The sequence below is a fragment of the Hemicordylus capensis genome, chromosome 3, assembly GCF_027244095.1.
Source record: "Hemicordylus capensis ecotype Gifberg chromosome 3, rHemCap1.1.pri, whole genome shotgun sequence".
In the NCBI taxonomy this organism is placed as follows: domain Eukaryota; kingdom Metazoa; phylum Chordata; class Lepidosauria; order Squamata; family Cordylidae; genus Hemicordylus; species Hemicordylus capensis.
In genome coordinates, this window is record NC_069659.1 from 167,545,674 (window position 1) to 167,566,224 (window position 20,551).

General features: G+C 41.8%; 2 long non-coding RNA genes across 3 annotated transcripts in view; one reads left to right on the forward strand and one right to left on the reverse strand.

Annotated features, from left to right (window-relative positions):
• Positions 1 to 20,551, forward strand: part of LOC128351453 (uncharacterized) — a 44,541-nt gene that overhangs the window by 13,228 nt on the left and 10,762 nt on the right. For both annotated transcript variants that reach the window (XR_008319783.1, XR_008319784.1), the window contains exon 2: positions 2,508 to 2,641. This is a non-coding gene — a long non-coding RNA (uncharacterized LOC128351453). The remainder of the gene's footprint in view (positions 1 to 2,507; positions 2,642 to 20,551) is intronic.
• LOC128351454 (uncharacterized) lies at positions 880 to 12,729 on the reverse strand. Its single transcript, XR_008319785.1, has 3 exons — positions 12,322 to 12,729; positions 8,497 to 8,568; positions 880 to 3,036 (listed from the first exon to the last, which is right to left on the reverse strand). It is a non-coding gene; the product is annotated as an uncharacterized LOC128351454 (long non-coding RNA).

A 20,551-nucleotide genomic window follows, 5' to 3' on the forward strand; every position in this document is an offset into this window, starting at 1 on the left:
TAGATATATACAACTCTTCATCCAACATAGGCACACATTACTGTAAATATATAATATGCTGGAAAACTGCAGTACTACTTACAATTTCCAGAAGTTAGGAGGTACTTTAAAGGCTGAGAAACTCTGATATAAACCGCTTGCTCCAGAATGCAAAAGAAGATGTAGACTCAGTTATTTAGAACCTAATGAACCATAACTTTAATAACTGTAAGCAAACAGATCCATGCAATCCATCCTGTTGTCATAATGGTGCAAATACACTCCACAAATTGTAACAAATCTCAAAATTAAAGTGCAGTCTATCATTCTGGCTTACTGTTCTTTGTAAATGGCAGTAGCGGCCCATACTAACAAGCGGGAGGGGTGGAAAATGAGCTCCATCTGCTTGGGTACTCTCTGGAAATCCCCAAGTGGTGAATGACAAAGGTTGGGGGATTTCTTTTCCCTACCAGACAAATGACAGCCTACATGGCTCAATTATAGCTGGAGAGGGCCACAAGGCAGCAAGAGGGTGGCTACTGGTCCACAGCAGCTGGGGCTCATTTTCTGCCTCTCTGCCTTGTTAGTATGGGCCACTAGTGGTGAATGGTAGTTCATTTCCCATTTCTAGTCAAACTGGCCCATAGCTTACAGTGAAGGTATCTAAGGCTTTACTCAGACTGCCTAAGGAGACCGTTTAGAAGCAATGTGAAAGATTGGGTTGTGGATTTTCCTGTCAATAACTGCAATGGTAGTAACTGATACTATTGTTAGAATAGGAACCCAGATAGGATTAAACCCAGATCATTTGTCCCAGGTTGCTTTTATACTCGTGGGAAGTCTGATAGGAGGGATGAGGGAGATTGTTTCACAGTCATGTTCAGTAGACATCAGGAAGTGACAGACTCTTACCAAACCTACACTGTTCCTAGGCACACTAATTTGAAAGTAACCTCCTTTGATTTCAACAAAATTGCTGACTTCTCTTATTTTGTGGACACAATCTAGTCAATATTAAGAACTCTGAACGTCTCCAGTGGAAGAGTTCAGCAGATGATGCCAAGCTCTCTCCCAGTGAAATCAATGGCCCTTCAAGTGCACTTGGATCATAGTCAGAGACAACAATTTTCACAAAGTGAGAGCAGAGCAAAAATGAATGAACAAATGAAACGAAATGAAATTTAATAAGCTGCCTGAGTGGTTGTACAGAGGGAAGCAGTTCTGGGGAACACCAAATAAGGAACAGAAACCTAGAGCAGCAGCACTTTGTCAAGCAATTCGACATTTCACATATGTAACAAGGTAGGTTACAGCCATTTTTCATATGAGATTATGCTGATTAGAACTTTGCTTCGCCTAGCATAATTGCATCATAATTTTAACATCTTTGAAGTTCATACTGGTCTGCATCTGGATCAAATGTTTTCTGCAGTTTAAGAGCTGGTGATATTTCAAATGGCATACATGATTGCATATTGCAGATGAATTAAATCAAAATGAAATGGAAGTTTGAGGGAACATTTGGGGCAAGTAATATTTAATATTATGCATTGTACATAATAGGAAATAGTATTTGACATTACTCTGGCAATTTGTGCCACACTAAAAATCTCATGCAAAGTTTTGTCCTCACATTTAAAACCTACCTTTGAAATCATGAGGGCTAGTAGTAACATACTTTTAAACAAAATATGAGCTGAGGTTTTCCAAATCCTGGTAAGGATAGGGGAGCTTGGAGGGCCTACAAGGAGTCAAAGGGCCACAAATTACCCAGTCCTGCATTATTGTGTTATTAGTAATGCACTCCTGCCCTGAATTACTGGTTTGTGCTGAGCTACACCAAGGTAATCCCACAGACACCTACCTTGTGAGGATACTTCATGTTTGATGATAAGGTATTAAGGTCATTCACACAATCAAAACTTACCTGTCCTCTGGAGCGCTGAGGGGAAGGCAGAAACCTTCCTGCCTCCCTCCCCCTCCCCATGATTGGTGCAGCTGCCGGACTTCCCAACATCTTGTGCCTACATGACTGGTGTGCGAGCACTCTGGGAGTGACAAGGGGGCTGGGCTTGGGGGAAGCAAGCTGTGGCTTCCTATATCCCATAATGCACTTCACAAGGAGCACAGTGCATTAGAGGATTTCCCTGCTGCTGGGTGCTCTTGCTGCCCAGCTCTATAGACCCCTGGACTGCAGACAGCCCGAGTGTTGACAGCTGGGGAGTGGGGCAGAATGGTGCACTCATGGCCTTCAACCTCACTCTTAGCCCAGATACAAAATCCAGACTACCCCAGTGCAGAGTGCAGGGAGGGCTAGGCATGTGAATGACATTATTATTTTGATCCCTTTGATGAGCAATGGACATAGTGTAGCCAAAGTAAAGCACTGAGTCCTATAAACTGTAATGGGAGTGATTTGAGCATGTTATTAACTCTCCTCTGAAATTAATAAGCATTGCTTAACCTTGGCTGAATTGTTCCCTACAAACTGCACCAATACCTTTATTCTTTTGATGTTTAAAATCTAGGTAAGGCTTCAATAACAATGGATCATGTCATGGAGGGGTATTTTGAACATGAGCCTGGAATGAAGATGAACCAGGAACTCCAGGCCTCTTATTGGTTTTCTGTCCACCTCTGTTCCCCTACAGACTTCTTCCGAGTAAGTAGCACAGAGAGATTAGTGTTAAGGTCTTAGGCTGCAGTTTTTGAAAGTTTTACAATATCTATTAAAATGTTTATTGCTACATTTCTTTTTAAAAGTGTTCTCCCCTTTTCTGTTAGTGTCCCTCATGACAGGCAATTTTCTACGTGTGATGGATGACTGCAGATGCTGGGTGTAATTATTTTTCATCTCCCAATTTTACACCAAATCTCATTGGCAGTACAAATGCTCACCTATTATATCAGGAGGCTGTTTTCAACAGAACAGTCTTCTCTTAATGAGTATTGCTAACAAATTCTCCAGCTGTTTCTGATATTTTGGTCCTGCACATTTGAATTATCATCTCTCCTCCAAGACGTCACTTTTGCACTGGGACCCAGCTTGAATGCCACCTAATCAAACAGTTTAAAGACTTTGGGTGAATTACTTTTCAAATTAGGAAGTGCAGACCTTACCCCAAGCCAAGGATGATGAATACCACATCTGTGAGACTTGTTCCCAACATTCTGTCATTTTACAGCCTTTGCAAGGCTGGAGATTAATTCTGCTGAATTTATTGTAAGTTCAGGACTTGCTGGAGGCATTTTGTCACCTTAGAATAATATAATGCTATAAGGGTATCATCACATAATGGGCTGAATCATCAAGCTTCTACTCCAGGCATTAGGCAATTAGCAGAAGGCAAGTCTTGGCTATTTGCTGTGATAGCTAAATGGAACCTCTAGCAGAGGGAGAAGTATATCTCTGAGTACCAGGTGCTGGATCAAATGATCATGCCCAGATGACATGGCCCTGGGTCTGGTAGTACAAGATCATGTTTAAGGACAGCCTAACCTATCTTATCCTGAATTATAAATGGTCAAACTCTAATAGACCTTTCCCACACATTTATGCACCATTCCCACAGCTTGGCCAGTCAGCTGTCACCAGTGATGTAGTTGCAAATTCAGAAGTGCAGGCACTGTCCATGACAGCCCCCATAGCTACAAGCACTATGACAACCACACCCATTGCTTAGATAGATGCAATTATTTGCAGTGGTCTCTTACAAGAAGTCAAGATCATGTAGACTCTAGGGAATGTACTAGAATGAATGAATGGGAATGCCCAACAAAATGCTCTGGTTCTTTCCAAATGGCCATAGGAATGTATGGAATTTCTGAATGGCCATTGGCCATTTGGAAATTCAATGCATTCCATAGCCATTTGGAAGGAACCAGTGCATTTTAGTGGGCATTCCAAGTCATTCATTTTAGGATGTCCTTACACTAGTCCACTGTAGGACTTGCATGCTGACAGCCGCAAATTTAATTCCTGGCAGCATTTGCAGGCAGGGCTGGGAAAGACACCTGCATGAAACCATGGAGAGCTGTTGCCAGTCAGTGTGTTGGCAATACTGAGCTAAATGGACAAATGGTCTTACTCAGTATAAGGCAGCTTCCTATGTTCCTAAGACAGGAAGGAAGGTAATAAAGATTTGGAATAGCAAGAGCAGCACATTATTTCCATATAGAAAGCCAAGGGCTTTGCATCCCTGCTGAGACCCTGGGGGGGGGGGAGTATCGGGACTATGTCCCTGCCCATCCCTGCAGCATCACACCACTGTGCAGCTGCCACCTTTCTTGCCACAGCTCTGTGTGAGTGATTGCTCCTTGGCACTACTGTGGTTCACCCATCCAAACCAGACACATCACAGGTTTGTGGAAGAATGGAACAGAAGCCTCCATTCTGTATTTACTTGTGTTTGTATTTAGCAGTCAAATGTTTTATATGTTTTAATAAAGTGTGTTTAAAAGTTAGCCAATTTCACCCAAAGGTTAAAAAATCAGCTAAAGAAGCAGAAATCCAGGGTTTGGACACAACTAAAATCTACGAATAGGAGTAATAAGAACCAAGAGGACGAGTCAAAATGAAACCAGTTCAGCCCTCCCGATTGACCAAGGTTTGGAGGCAGTGATCAAGTTTTAAGAAGTCAAGAAGTCAGAGAGATTGAGGGAGAGATTGAGATGCGCGCACACGAAAGAGAATGAGAGCAGGGACGTGGGGAGGATGTCAGGCAGGCAGATAGAGAAAAAAGGACAAAAGGTCCCTAATTAACACAGGGAGCCAATTATTTTTAGATGTTGGGCACATTTATTACTTGTTATTTTACACACTATTGCTGTGTGTGTGTGTGTGTGTGTGTGTGTGTGTGTGTGTGTGTGTGTGTGAGAGAGAGAGAGAGAGAGAGAGAGAGAGAGAGAGAGAGAGAGAGAGAGAGAGAGAGAAGAGCTTTTACACCTATTTCTAAGGGTTTTAAAATTAAAAACTTAACTTGTTTTTATGTTCAAATTCTGGTTTCTGTGTTATCTGGTATTATCTTGTCTAAGGGCCATCCCGCACTAGCTGAAGTTAAATAGCAAGACATTGGTGAGGCTATTTGAAGAAGGCAGTTATAGAAAAGAGATTTCTCCTGGTGACAGCAGCAGAGGCCATAGGGAGGTAGGGGTAAAATGGTGTTTTTGCTGGTCTCCCCTCCCACTCCAAGTTCAGCCAGCGCTAGAACATGGCAGTCCTGGCTGATGCCTCATTTGTCACCTCTTCACTCATGCCTGATGTCTGCCCGCTACATTCCTCTTTGATGTTAGCATGAAAATTTCCTCCTCTTAAAATGTATTCTTTTGAAATAGAATATTCCCCACTGGGAATGTTTTTCTTTCAGTATGTCAAAAGTACTGTGTGAATACAGAAAGGAAGCTCACTACATTGTTCTGTTTGTCAACTCAGTAACATCTGAAGTTGACAATAACTCTGAATAGGTGACACCCTGTTTCTATCACCTTCCTGTTCTATTTACTTAATTAGGGGGTTGCATCTCCTGGCATAAATGGCTGTGCAGCTGCCTCTCTGGCAAAAGTATTTAGGTGGAGGAGTAACTGCTTATGTAATCTCATCATTTGTACAGTGTTCACAAGAATATAAACAATGATAGTACTATGCAAAAAATAGCAAGGGCTACATTTTTGGTAGGAATTCTAAATACAAATGGAAAAACCAATGAGATCATAGTTCCTTTGGATCCTGCGGCACTGTTATTGAAATTCTGGGGATAAAAAAAAAGCCCATCTGGTTTGGGATGATGAGAAATACTTTGGTGTCCTTTTATTTTTCAAATGTAAAAACAATTCTATCACAATTAGATTTTAAGGGGGAAATACTTCAGTCACAAAAGTGTGATACCAATACATAAACATAGCACATGGCCCATCCAGAAAGGTTATATGCAGAGGGATCAGCACCAAGACACTGTCCCTGGCATATGCAGAGTCATTATCAGGATCAAGACATTGTTCCCAGCAATGGCCCAGCATGTACATGCACTAAGTGGGAAGGGAAAGTTGGGATCTGTTGAGCCCTATCTGAGAGCCAGTTAAATGGTTAGAGTATCTGACCAGGGCCAGAGAGACCAATTCCCAGAAAAAGATTGGGGGGGGGGGCACAGAAAGGCATTTCTGGTTGCATTTCTGGGTGGATGAGCGGTGTCCCAAATGTTAGATTTCTGAAACAGAAAGGGGGCAGGTGGAGCCATCCTTGCCAATCCCCACACGGCCATGAATCCACTCAGCCATGAAGCTCACTGGGCAACCTTGGGCCAGCTACTCTTTCTCAGCCCAACCTACCTCACAGGGTTTCTGTGAAGATACAATTGGGGGAAAGAGAACACTGTACACCATTCTGAGCTTTTGTAAGTTGGGTAGAATTAAAATGTAATACGTAAGCTGCACCTTTATGGAGATGGATTATGCCCATAATCAATTTTTCAATATAGTTAGCCTCTACATATAAACAATGACAGGCTACATTAATTTGGTCATAAATGCAATAATCCATAATCATTTAACCACACAGGAATGATTGGGGCTGTGTTTTTACCCCAAGTTGGAAACAATACAATTTTTTGCCACTGTTAAGAAGTTTATGGAATAGCCCCTACAGTGAGGCTTGCCTGGCACTGTCACTATGTTCTTTTAGATGCCTGGTGAATACCTTTTTGTTCACTCAGGCTTTTTAAATTTTAAAATAAGTTTTTAAAATGTGTTGCATTGTATTTTGTATTTTTTTAATTTTGTGTTATAATTTGTTTGTTGTGTTTTATGTGTTTTTATTGGATGGATGTTTTAATGTTGTGTTGTGAGCCACCCAGGGCACAATTTAAGCACAATTATGGGGCATCTAACTAAGTTGTTGTTATTATTCATTATTAACTGAAGATATTCAGCTCATCTTTGCAAACTGGGCAAAGAGGAAATTTTTAAACTGGTGACTCACTTACATTTAGTAATAGGACAACAGTTGTCCTTATTCAGTCCAACATAGCCTTCCTCCCATGACTGTTGCTGGTGTCTCCCTTGTGTTTCCTTTTAGATTGTGAACCTCTTTGGGACAAGGAACCTCTTCCTCCTCCTCTTCCTCATCTTACATCTAGAATAATACTGCATTTGTGCAAACATGTTGCCCTAGTGCAAGGATGTTGCACTAGTCAGATGTGCTAAGTCAGGAGCTTGAATTTCAGACAAGTGTTATGCGAGTGCATCAGGTTGCCCTTGCACAACAAAGTGCAGACATAGATGCCCACATCCTACTCCACTGTCATTGTTGCACGGGCACAACTTTGAGCATCTCCATGACTTTGTGCAGCTACGTGACATTCCTGCATATGCACGGCTTTGTTTATTGTGCAAGTATGGCATTTTAGTTATTTATTTATTCATTGTTAGATCTATATACTGCCTTTCATAAAATTATCCCATGGCGGTTAAAAAAAATACAATTCCATTAAATTGCATTAAAATATTAAAAGCAATTAAAACCATAAAACCACCAAAAGCAACAGCCATAAAAACAAAACAGAGCAGCCAGAAAGGAGAGACTGGCAACCTATAAGGGGTAAAAGCTTGAACAAATAAAAACATTAAGTTGTTTTTTAAAAGCAGCCACAGATGCTAGAGAATGCACACCCATCAGGAGACCATTCCAGAGCCTGGGGCAACAACAGAGAAGGTCTTGTCCTGTGTGCACAGCAGTCGAGTCTTCCTCAATACTGGCAAATGGAGCAAAGCTGCACCCCTGCCCGATGACCTTGTTGGACGGGCAGAAAGCCTTGGGAGCAGGCAGTCTTTCAGATATCCAGGACTCAAACCGATCCAGGAACAAACTGGCAGCCAGTGCTGCTCTTTCAAAATAGGTGTAATATGATCTGAATGAGAAGTTCCAGATAGAACCCTAGCTGCTGCATTCTGCACCAACTGAAGTTTCCAAATATTAGCTTGGATATCAGCTAAATATATATCTCCTTTGTTAAGGTTTTTCACGGATAATATAATAATGATACAGTCCTACCCCCCGGCCCCTCATGTAATGCTGGAGAACATGTTCAACAAAACAGGGGAGCAAAATGTAAGAAGCAAGCAGTCCAAAGAAATGGCTGACATTTGTTGATAATGGGTTGTATCCAAAGAAGGTTAATCACTATGACTGAGTACCACTGACATCAATGAGACAAGTTAGTTGTCTTTAACTTAAGTCACATTAATATCAATGGAACTTAGTCATGATTAACTTTCTCTGGACATAGTCCAGAATTATAAGGACTATTATTCTGAAATAGCTTTGATTTGTAATAGTTTAACTACCTCTTGAGCAGAGAAACAATTATGCAACAGAGGAGAACTCATGGAAGGAAAGAGAGCCAGCATAGTGTAGTGGTTAGAGTATTGGACTAGGACCAGGAAGACCCGAGTTCAAATCCCCATTCAACCATGAAACTCACTGGGTGACTGTGGGCCAGTCATGTATCTCTCAGCTTAACCTACCTCAGGTTGTTGTAAGGATAAAAATAAGCATGCACATTGCTCTGAGCTCCTTGGAGGAAGAGTGGGATATAACTGTAAAAAATAAATAATAAATAAATAAATGATATAGCTTGGTCCAAAGACTGGATGCACTGGCAAATACATTCTTTGTTTTATTTTATATTTTATTTTATTTACATATTTTTATACTGCCCAAAACTTATGTCTCTTATGATGAAGCATCCCAACTGTTGCCCATCCTCAGTGCTTTTCAGAAAATCAGTGTAAGCTGAGTACACTTGCACAGGTGTGTGTATTTAAAAATGGTATCACAATACCTGTCTGGATTGGCCTGCACATTTATTTATTTATTTGATTTCTATACCGCCCTTCCAAAAATGGCTCAGGGTGGTTTACACAGAGAGATAATAAAAAAATAAGATGGCTCCCTGTTCCCAAAGGGCTCACAATCTAAAAAGAAACACAAGACAGACACCAGCAACAGTCACTGGAGGTACTGTGCTGGGGGTGGATAGGGCCAGCCCATGACCGGTAGGTAGACTGTGCAAACATGTGTATGAAATGTACATGGTTAGGATTATTTGTGTGATCAAGAATCCAGCTTTTTGCTATTCATAAAAAACATTCATTCACAGGGATGGATCTCATTGATGGACAAATGGGTGACACTCATCTTAAATCTTTCAGTCAGCCATGTTGTCTCTGCCAATATTTTGTGTGTGCCTACTGCCTCCATCTGCTGCTCCTGCTTGCAGCATGCTGCTCCTTTAAGAGTTGTGAGGGTGGGCAACGGTAGCACAGAACAATTGAAAAGCCCCAGATCTTTTTAAATATTAATATTAATAAGGCAGGAACCAATAAGCATGCTCACTTCTGCTTTTGCAAAGTGAGACCACCCTATAAACCAATCAGAGAGGGACAAGCCAGATTGACTCTGCAGGGACCAAATCAGAGTGCTCAGAGGGTGGGGAAATCTTTTTCTTTAACTATTTATTTATTTGTTTGTTTGTTCGATTTCTAGACCACCCTTACAAAATAGCTCAGGGCGGTTCACAAGTACCACAAAACAGTTAAAATCAATCAGTAATCAAAACCAAAAATTTAAAAATACAATAAAGCAGCTAATACCTGTTACATTAAGAACCCTTTAAAACAATTAAAAATCCCTGGAAGGCCAGGCCAAACAGGTAGGTCTTTAGGGCTCTCCTAAATGCCAGTAAAGAATTAAGATTACGGATTTTAGTTACTTAGAAGAGTCCAACCACCATTTAGAGAGCAGGCTGGCTGGCTAGGTGTTGGTAAATCTGACCTTTTGCTGGCTCCTTTGTGTTAGTATAGAGGAGAGGAATGCAACTTCTGCTTTCTCTCCCTTGCTCTCTGCTCTGATCTGTATGCAAAGCATTTTGGCATATGCCCTAAAATGAAGAATATTAAATACATCCCCAAATGACATGCTATAAAAATTGGAAGGAACAGCAAACTGCAAGACAGGACTAATTAGATTAGAAACTGGCATGAAGTTCTTTTAGGGCATATGCATAGATTTCTGAGTCCAAACTGCTTTTCAAATAATTGCAGGAGTGGCTTTCCATGTGGGTGTGGGGTATGTACTTGAGATTCATCACTACATTTTCACTAATAACCTAAGGAATTTTATGCCTTTTTCTGAAATAATACAGGAAAGTCTCCTAACAACTTCTTCCACTGTGCACAAAGGCTAGTGAGAGCCAGTTTTGAAGGTGTCACATATAATGTACCTTAAGAAACTCTAAAGATGTATTTAATATTCTTCATTTCATTGTAAGGGTCCTTTCCTGTACAAGAGAAAGGAATTAAATGCATGATCCAAGACAAAGCCATTGGATTAAAGCAACCTTGTGAATACAAGCAATGACTTGTATAGGATCCAAAATAACTTTGTCACTTTTCTCTTTCTGATGCACCCCCAAAGTTGCCCATTTATGTTTTAATCCAATATACTTTTACTTCATTAATTGGAGAAAGAAACATACTCTGAATAACAAAGTGGACCCAACCTCATTGCACATTCATACTTCTTTGATGTTGAACCAATTATATTTCACTAAGTAAAAGGCAGACTTTGAATTTGAAGACTTTGAATTTTCAGAATTCAGAGGACTTTGTACTAGTATAGTAACAACCTCTGGAGATTTTTATTCCTTCTTCATCTTAACCTCCGATTTGTGATCATATTCATTCACTCCCCCATAGTACACAACCTTTCATGCCCCATTTGTATTGAGGGCTGCGTGGTCCAGTAAAACTAACCTTACACTTCCCTTACAACAGGTGCTCTGATTTTCAGTATTCCATGGCAAATGTTTTCCCTTCAGTAGTAAGAATGTTTATGAACATACAATGGCATCACAAATTGGGGCTCGAAAGCACAGATAGCAACCAATTTCTATCCATAACCAGTATATGATACTGTGTACAGTCTGCTGTGTGACTAGCTGGGGCAAACATACAATTATAGCTCATGATCTAACAACAGAGGCAGATATAAACAATTAAGCAAAACTGAATTAAAATAAAATATCATAGGTCTCACTGATGCTGTACAAAACGCCAAAGTGTTAAAGAGAAAACACAGTGAATAAAATGTTCTCAGTGCCAAATTTGTCTCTGCAGTTAGAATTTCACCACAGATGCAGTGATTACATTTTCACATATGAATTAGAAGATGAAAGTCCAGGCAGAAAGTTAAAAAAAGCACTGGAACTTATGGGAAAAATGAACACAGGCAAGGCAACTTGTTATAAATAAGACCTTCTATGTGTTGCTATTTTCTTTCCTGTCTTTCCTTTTGCAAAAAGATTGTGAGAACTATTCAATTACTATTAATTAATCAAGCTAACAATGGCATGATTTCATGTGCATAGAGGATTCCTTATTAGGTACATCATAAGAGGAAAACTCTTCATTCACCAACATGTGAATTATATTAAAGCACTTTTTGCTGGAACTTTTAGTTCCTGTATCTCCCCCACCCCACCCCACTCCCCACCACCATCTTCAGTGTGTTCTATATTTGTTTCTCTGTTGGAGGTGGGTAGACTAATTTGGAGAAGGTTGAATGAGCCTGCTCAATTTGAAAAGGGCTTGACATCTGTAATGATCTGGCAGTAACAGTCTTTCCTTTCCTATAAAGAGTGAACCGGAAGTGAACCCTGTCCTGACTGACCGGTGGTAAACTCTGGGGATCAGCCACTCAGCACACTGGGACCTAGAGGGCTTGGCAGCAGGAAGTGAAGTTTTTCTTTGGGCTCAGAAGGAGCTAGGAGGAGGTAGATGAGAGAAGATGGGGAGCAGGCTTAGTGAGCACCAGCCATGAAGTCTGGCTGCCTCATGGCCAACAGCCAGCCTGCGTTAGAATATTTCCTTTCCTTTTATGCTATGCAAATCCTTACAACTGGTTATTGTGCTTTTATTCGTAGCATAATAAATCAAGGCAAGCTGAGCCAATACCCTTGTCCAACTAGGGCATTGTAAAAGTCTCTGTAAATTCTCAAGGGGGCCTTTTTAATTTTCTTGCATTTATGTTCTATAACTGGGCAACCATGATTTTTAAAGTGTGCTACCCCAATATAATATGAGGGTGCTTTTTGAAGCATTCTTATAGTTACTTTTATCTGTAACTTAATGCTGAGAAAGCCTCTGACTGAAGCAGTCTATAGTATTTTGAATAAAGTTTTTCTCTGTTTGTTCTTTGGACTTTACTTGCCCTGAGTGGATTTTTAACTCAGGAAAAAGGGGTTTTACTTGGTGCAAACATGCCTCAGTGTTAATTGTTCAGCAACTTACCAAGTTTTCTCACCTTCTTTTCCATTGGTAAAGGAAGGAGAGTTTTCCTGGAATTTCTCCCACACCAGGGAGGGATTAAACTCTGTTAAAAAGTGGTCATGGTGGCAGCGATATATCTACCAAGAAACAGTTAAGTTTGGAAGAAAAAACCTTTGTTGAGCAAACATGGAGGAAATGAATCAACATTTTTCTTCCTCCCCCGCCCCCCGTGGGCTTGCCTGGAGACAAAGCCCAGGCTTAAATCTGCTATTCACTACAACGTTGAACCAATCCAGTTTGACCAGTCCAAGTTTAAACTGGACCAGCCTCATAGAAGTGAGTCCAGTCCAAGTTCTATCAAGCCAAGCCCAGTTTGAATCAAGCTAGTCCGAATAAGCTCAAAAGGCTTGAGCCAGTAAAGTGCCAGGTGGCCATTTTGTGACATTTCTGTTATGATGCCTGATTGGTTCTCCTGCCACTGACTTATGATTAGCTAGCTGTGTCCTCTTCCCTGGTTGGCACGCCATCCTGCTAGTCAGTGTGCTGTTGGGGCTACTGTGCCCACATTTGCTAGTGGGGGGGGGATGGTGCAGAAAGGAGGGGGATTCAAAATGGATTTAAGGCCAGCCCTTGGCCTAACAAAATAACTGCTTCTCGGAGTGGCCTGGACTATGGAGTAGAGAGGAAACCTGCTGAGTGGTGTCTCTGCTGTGTTTAGAGATTTGCAATTGGCTGCATTGCTGCTGTGCTTGGAGCCTTTTTTTGGGGGGGGGAGGTCCTGGCTGCCTGCTTGTATTTTTAAAGCAGAGGAATGAATGCTGCTATGCCTGGTTGATGCTGCCTGCTTAGCCAACCAGCCAGCCCCCAGCTGGGCTCTTGGGCTTTTGGCCCTGCTGCTGCAGTTTTGTTCTTTTTGAACTGCACTAACTGGTCAGAAACAGAGAAAGGCTTTTTCCCTCTCTGCCTCCTCCCTCCTCCCACTTTTCCCTCCCCCTGCTTTTTTCTTTGTGGGGGTGGGGGACTTTTGGCTTCTTTAATTTATTTTCATTCTTTTTAAATTTCTGTTTGTTTGGGTGGGTGGGTGGCCCTGCTGGCTCCCATCTGCTCGCCTCCCTCCCAACTGTGAATGAGTGCCAGGTGCCAAGTGTGCTGCTGAAGACAACCAAAGGAGAATAAGCTGGTGGGTTAGTACATATTTTTTTAACCCCTTGCCCTCCTAGATTTGGTTTTTTAATAAGGTTGGTCTGGTTTGGTGGGAGGGTTGCTGGTTACTGTGTGTTGTGGTGTTTAGGTAGGTGCTAGGGTTTTGCCCCTCAGGACATAGGGAGGTCATCCTCAACTCTGGTTTAACGCCCATCACATGCTCTGAGAGACAGGAACCAATCAAATCTTTCAGTAGGCTAGGTCCTATTAGGTAGTGGCTGTCAGTCAATCCCCAGTTCCATTCCTGTCTGCTCTGAGAGACAATAACCAGTAGCTCAGGTTTCAGTTTAATTGCTAAATAGACAGGTTTAACAGTCTCACCAGGGATACAGAAGTGAGGAGTGAGAAGCCCAAATTCCAAGGTCACAATCTCTCCGACAGAGGCTCAAGCCGATGTGATGTGTTGTTTCCAGCAGTTGTTCAAGGCACAGGCTGCCCGATTTATAGTCAGCAGCCACGTGCACTTAATCAACACTCCACCCCCGCCAGCTGCCATGGATTCAATCTGGCTCCTGCTGCCTCCTCACAAGCCAATTACTCCTCCGCAGTTCCCTCACCTGTTGTTGACATTTTTCCTGTCTGCATCCCCGAGGCGATAGAGGCTGTTTGGACTCTGGTTCTGATGCTGACCCTTCTCTCCAAAGGTCACCCGGCCCTGCTGCCCCCTCCTGTGCCCAACACTCACTCTGGCCTGCATTATCTCCCCGTTTGCATCACTGGCCTGCTCCTCCTCGGGTACCTCCCCACCTTCTAGTAAGTTGCCTGCCCCCCCACTCCTCTCCCCTGTCCTCAAGTGGGGGCATGACAAGCATGTTTGCGCAATGCTAGCCACAATGGTTGACCTGCTGATCCCAACTTCCTCTCAGCAGACTTGGCCAGAGTACATTTTGGGGAAGGAGGAAAAGAATAGCTGAATTGCTTCTATTCATATATTTTTGGAGGGTGGAGGGATGAATATGTGATTGAGTAATATTGTATTTTCTATTTGATTTTTATTATTTGATTTTTGTGTACTGCTCTAATATTGTCGATAAAGTGAAGCATATAAATTTGTTAAATAAACAATATTATTAATATAGAATATTAATAAACTATATTAATATAATATATACTATATATAATATATACTATAATATAAATAAACTATATTATTACTATAGAATAATAATTCTATATTAATGGATTAAAGAGCTGATGGTGTGTTTTTGTATTTGTGTGAGAATGGAAGTTCTTTTCACCATAAAATCAAATCTGTTTTTGTGGGATGTAGTTTGGAATGGTTTTTCCTACTATTGTCACCTTCGTTCTGGTGCTATCATATCTAGTATTGGGGTGTTTCTTTGGTGAGTTTTTTTGGGGTGGGTGGTACATTTAAGTTATGTTTTATTTTACTGTTGTATTTTTAAAATCTGAGGTTAGGCTGTATTGTCAAAAGGTACTGTAAAAGTATTTTAAACATACACAATACAATACAAAGACTTTGATAACCAGAGAGAAGGTAAGGAAGTGCAGTCAGGTCCAAAAGCCTATATATTCCTCCACAAACTGTCAGTTTTTCCGCTGTTTGATGGCTTTCATCCTGCATTTATATGGAAATTTAATGGTTTCTGCTTGCTATTTGCAGATAGCATTTCTGTGTGTGTTCAGAGCCTTTTAAAGCCTTACTTCACACATCTTCACAAGAATCTGCAAAGCAAATCACAATAACTCCCATTTTACAGATGAAGCCTACTACCCATGGCGGATTAACGGGCCCCGTGTTTTTGAGGGCCCCACATGCCTGGCTTCCAACTAGGAATTAAAGTTAAAACTTTACCTGTTTTATTTGCTCCATGTTAGATAAAATATCCCTTTTCTGCTAAATGTGCCTTTTAATAGAAGGCCCAGCACAGCATTTGTCCAGTGCCTGCTGCTGGTGCCTACCACTTTTTTTTTTTTTAATTTTTAGAGTGTGAGCCCTTTGGAGAGAGAGAATAATCTATCCACTCTTTATTTTTCTATGTAAACCACTTGGAAAATTTTGATTGAAAAACGATATATAAATGTTCACTGTTAGTGTGAGTTTGTGGCTTGGTCTCCCATACTCCAAAATATAGCAAATGAAAAAATTGCATTACTTTACTTTTTGTTTTAATATTTGTGTATTTTTTAAAATTTAGGGCCCCTTTATAACATATGCTATAGGCCCTGCACTAGCTTAATCCGGCCCTGCCTACAACCATTCTTGGACTGTATCCAAAGAATGATATGGCTAGGTCCCATAGATATAATAGAATTTAAGTTAATTACACCCAGTCTGTCTCCTTGATATTAATGTTGTTTAGCCATGACTAACTTCCTCTGGATACAACCTATACATTTATTCAAAGTTCTTCAGTGAGTCTATAGTTAAGCTGGAGTGGAATCCAGATCTCCAACACTATGCCCTAAATTCTTTAACAAAAGCCATTAAAAATACAACAAAGAATCCGGGCCTTAGTTCTGATTTTTTTTAAAACTTTGAAATAACTGCCATACTTCACAAAAGCATTTGCAAAGCTGTCCTTTATCTTAGCATGGGGTTTATTCACAGGGTAATATAGTCTGCTAAGAGGGGTGACATGTTTCAGTAGCCACCTTCCACATAATAATCTGTTCATATTGATGCTCTTTTCTGCATCATAGACCACAGTATTTACTGGGGAATAATGCCTTGGCTTTGTGTTGTGCCTCTCCAGGCTTTGCTTCAGAGTCCTTGATCCTTACAAAATATAGAAAATATGCAATTGACTTTTAAAAAGAAGTTCCAAGCTCACAAATAAATGATGTGTTACCCAAGAGAGATTTCTTTGTATGTTTGCATATTAATTGCTTTCAAGGCCTAAACTGGTTTCCTGGAGAATTAAGAGAAAGCCATTTGCTAAAGATTAACAGCCATCCATTTTTTTTAAAAAAAAACTAACAAGCCAAAAAGAATGAAAGACCATGAATTTGCTTTCTTTTCTGATAAGACTTTTATCTTCCATCCTCATACTAAATGGGTTCTTCTAAGGTGTAGCATGTTTACAGTAGAAAAAAAATGTTAACTTTGGGGTTAGAATTTTGCCACCATCAAGAGACAAGAAACTGATTCTTCTAAGGATAATCAAGATCCAGGTAAATCTTTATGTCAAGGAGACATGGGATGAATATGGTTCAAATGGTTGCTCAGCCACAAAGCTCATTCAATGACATTGGGCCAATCATTACCTCTCAGAATCAGGGGCGTCATTAGTGGGTGGTGCATGAGGCACAGGCTCCCAATGAAGTGCTCCGAGACCCGAATCTCACCAGCCACCTCCCTCCATGGCCTCTTCCAGAAAGGAATTGCAGCAGTGGAGGCACCTGCACAGAGCTTGGGAGTGATTTATGCTGCTTCCACCTTTCACAGGTTCTGTATTATAACATTAGTGACTTTAAAAAACATACATAATTGTTCTAGGGGGGTATGATTGAGTTTAATTAATCAGGACTGTGGGCATGGGCCTCAGATCTTTTAAGTACCTGGCAACACCACTGCTCAGAATAACCAACCTACTATATAGAATTGATGGAAGAATAAAACAGAAAACCTCATATATGCTGCCCTGCACTTCTTGGAGGAAAAGTAACATACCAATGTGATACATAATACTAATTAGCAAAATGTCCATTATGAAGCTGTTGTCTGTATTTGTGTTAGTTACAGTAACTACATGGAATGGTCAGAGATAAAGTGCATGCATGGACCCAAAATGTTGGATTCCAGTCAGTCAGTGAGGACCAGGGCATTCTTCACACAGCAGGCGTTACCATGAGTTTACTGCAAGATTTTACTGCAAACTCAAAGTTGTCCCCCCAAAAATGATGCAAAGAGTGGATTTTTTTTTTAACCCTGGACATAAATCGGGCTGCACTCTTAACACACAGTGAAAAACCAGAATTGTGTGTGAGGTGCTCCCTGATATCTAACAGGGACTTCAGGGTAAATCTGCCCGATATGTGAACCCACATCCTCTAGTCTGAAGGAGATGAAAGCTAAAGGGCTTTAAAAGCCCTGTGTGAAAAACGCCCGGGCCATCCAGTTTCAAAGTAGGCAGTAGTTTTTATCCTCTAGGGCAGGACTTTATTTTTCTCTGCAGGAGGAGAATGGCAATCATCCACTATCCTTGAGGCGTGTACTCAAGCACAGAAGATGGGAGGAGGAGGATAATCCTGCTCCTTGTCTCTGGTGGGCTCCAGCTATTGAGATTAAAGTCTACCTGATGGTCCTGTTTTTAAGGGTGTGTGTGTTATATACATAAAGCCAAAGTTCCACCCTGCCACACACACAATAATGGCTAGGCTCTCTGGGGACCAGAGATCACGTTTTACCTGCACAGCAACAGTGCCCTAAAATGTAATATTTTCACCCATAAGAGAGAATGTCAACTATTCATTAGGTCAGTTCTCTGAATAACTATATACATGCTTTCTCTGTGAGCTAATATTCCCTAAATCACTTTCTATGTAGGCTGTGGTAGTGAGTCACTCCCTTCTGTGCTATTATTACACATGGGGAAGGTCAGCCTTCCATAGAGCAGACACGTAAAAAGCCAGTTATCGAGGTGCCGTCACACACTCTAGTATGACGAAGAAACAGAGCTAAGGGTGGATTATGTGGATGAAGAGGCAGGGCTACGCAGCTAGGAACACATTTGATCCTTAATAGCTGGAGTCATCCAGGGACAGCGGTTTATCCCTCACCCTAGTAATTTCTCTGAGTGCACCCTTTTATATTTTCCCATGTAGCTGAACAGGGCTATTTTTTGGTATTGGTAAAGTGATGTTAGTATTTGAATTGTTTTGTTTATATTGTATATTCCTTTAATTTTGAAGCACTTTATGGGTTTGTTCCAGAATGAAAGGTAAAGTACTGAGTAAATCAATCAGTCAATCAAAAATTACATTTAATGTGGTTGTATCTATTTCATCATTTGGGGGATAAATGTATAAGATGGAGTGCTCAAGAAAGAACAACATTTTGAAATTGAAAAAAGTCTCCATAGAACTCCATTTCTTCCCCGGGCTAGCCCTAGGATTTGGGGCTCCCCAGCTGAAGCATGGCTTTGGCGCCTCCTGCTCACATTCAGTTAAAATAATATCCCGAAACATACAGAATATAATTTTAACTAAATGTGGGGAGGGAGTACTAGAGTCATTCTTGGTGGCCGGTGCTGGCTGCGGTGGGATGGAGAGAGGAAAGCAGATTATAGCTTTAAAATTTCATAAGGCTGCTGCTGCCTGCTGTCCTGCCCCAGGGAACAATCTGCACTTGCCATGACCCCACCCTCACCATTTGTGCACATGCAGAGCAGCCATTTGAGGAGTCAGCCCGGCAAAGCTTTTTTTTTTTTTTTTAACTAGACTGACCTCTCAAATGACTGCCAAGTATGTGCATCAGCTAGGAGAGCAGTGGGGGTGGGGCATGCAGCAGGAGTGGACTCTGCGCAGAGCTGGACAGTAGCTTGGTGATCCAGGCTGTGGTTTTCTTACAGATTTTTAAAGGCCTAATTAAAAATCTGTAAGAAAACCACAGCCTGGATCACCAAGCTACTGTCCAGCTGCAATGCAGAGGGCAGCTATTCACTGCAGGCGTGGCGGCACCTGAATTGGCGCTCTAGGCAATGGTCTAGATCCACCTAGTGAACAGACTAGCTTGGTTTATTCCTAGATCATAAATATGGTGATCCATTCAATCCTAACCACAAGTAAAACTCCTCTGAATCACACAAAAGGGAGTTGGTCCCAAAACAGTTTACATAGCAAAAGGAATGAAGACAGGCGTGGAGCGGGACCTCTGGGGGCCTGTGTGCGGCCACGGCGGTGGCTCCACTGACCCCACCCCCCACGTCTGACATCAGACGCGGGGCTAGCCATGCCCCCACGTCTGATGTCAGATGCGGGGGGCGTGATCTGGCTCCCTTGAGGCTCCGTTCGGGAGTTAAACTAAGGCTGGAGCTGCATTCACAGCGTAGCCAGGAGCGGCTCTTCCCTGCCTTAGCAGGGAAGAGCCGCTCCTGGTTTAGTTTAGCTCCCAAAGGGGATGCGCACTCCCCGCTCGGGAGCTAAACTAGCACCCCCGCGTCTGACGTCAGACTCAGGGGGCGTGTCGGGGGCGTGAGACGCGGCCCCTGCTTGGGCGTGGCCCGGGTTTTTTGAACCCGTTGGCCCAATGGTGGCTCCGCCCCTGAATGAAGATGGTTCTTTGTGTTGGAGATCCAGCACATAGGAACATAGGAAACTGCCATATACTGAGTCAGACCATTAGTCTATCTAGCTCAGTATTGTCTTCACAGACTGGCAGCGGCTTCTCCAAGGCTGCAGGCAGGAGTGTCTCTCAGCCCTATTTTGGAGAAGCCAGGGAGGGAACTTGGAACCTTCTGTTCTTCCCAGAGCGGCTCCATCCCCTGAGGGGAATATCTTGCAGTGCTCACATATCAAGTCTCCCATTCAGATGCAACCAGGGCAGACCCTGCTTAGCTATGGGGACAAGTCATGCTTGCTACCACAAGACCAGATGGCACCAACCATTTGCACCAGTAACCCTAATGACCACTAGGGGCATTGGGAGTAGAGATAGATAGTTAGGGTCTCCTCCTCTTTTCCTATTTATCTCTGCCTCTATGACCCCTGTACTGATAGAATGTACTTAGGAACTTCTTGTGAGTGACTTCCTCCTCCTCCTCCTCCTCACAATGCTTCTAGCTCTCTCTCTCTCTCTGAGCACCATGCTTCTATAGGTCTCTCTCTGACCAACATGTAGCCAGCAGTTAGATATAGGTCTTTTCCTATCATCATGCACTTCAGAATAAAGTAGATTAGTTTAATCTTACATGTATCTCCATGCTTACTATTTACAAGCTGTTGCCCCTGAGACCCTGCTAACTTCTGCTTTAATGGGAGTGAGTTAGCTCCTTAAATACTCTGCTATATAAGTAATGACCCCCCAACACTTTGTCCCAAAGAAGCTAATTAATTAACTTAATTAACTTAATTTAATTAATTAATT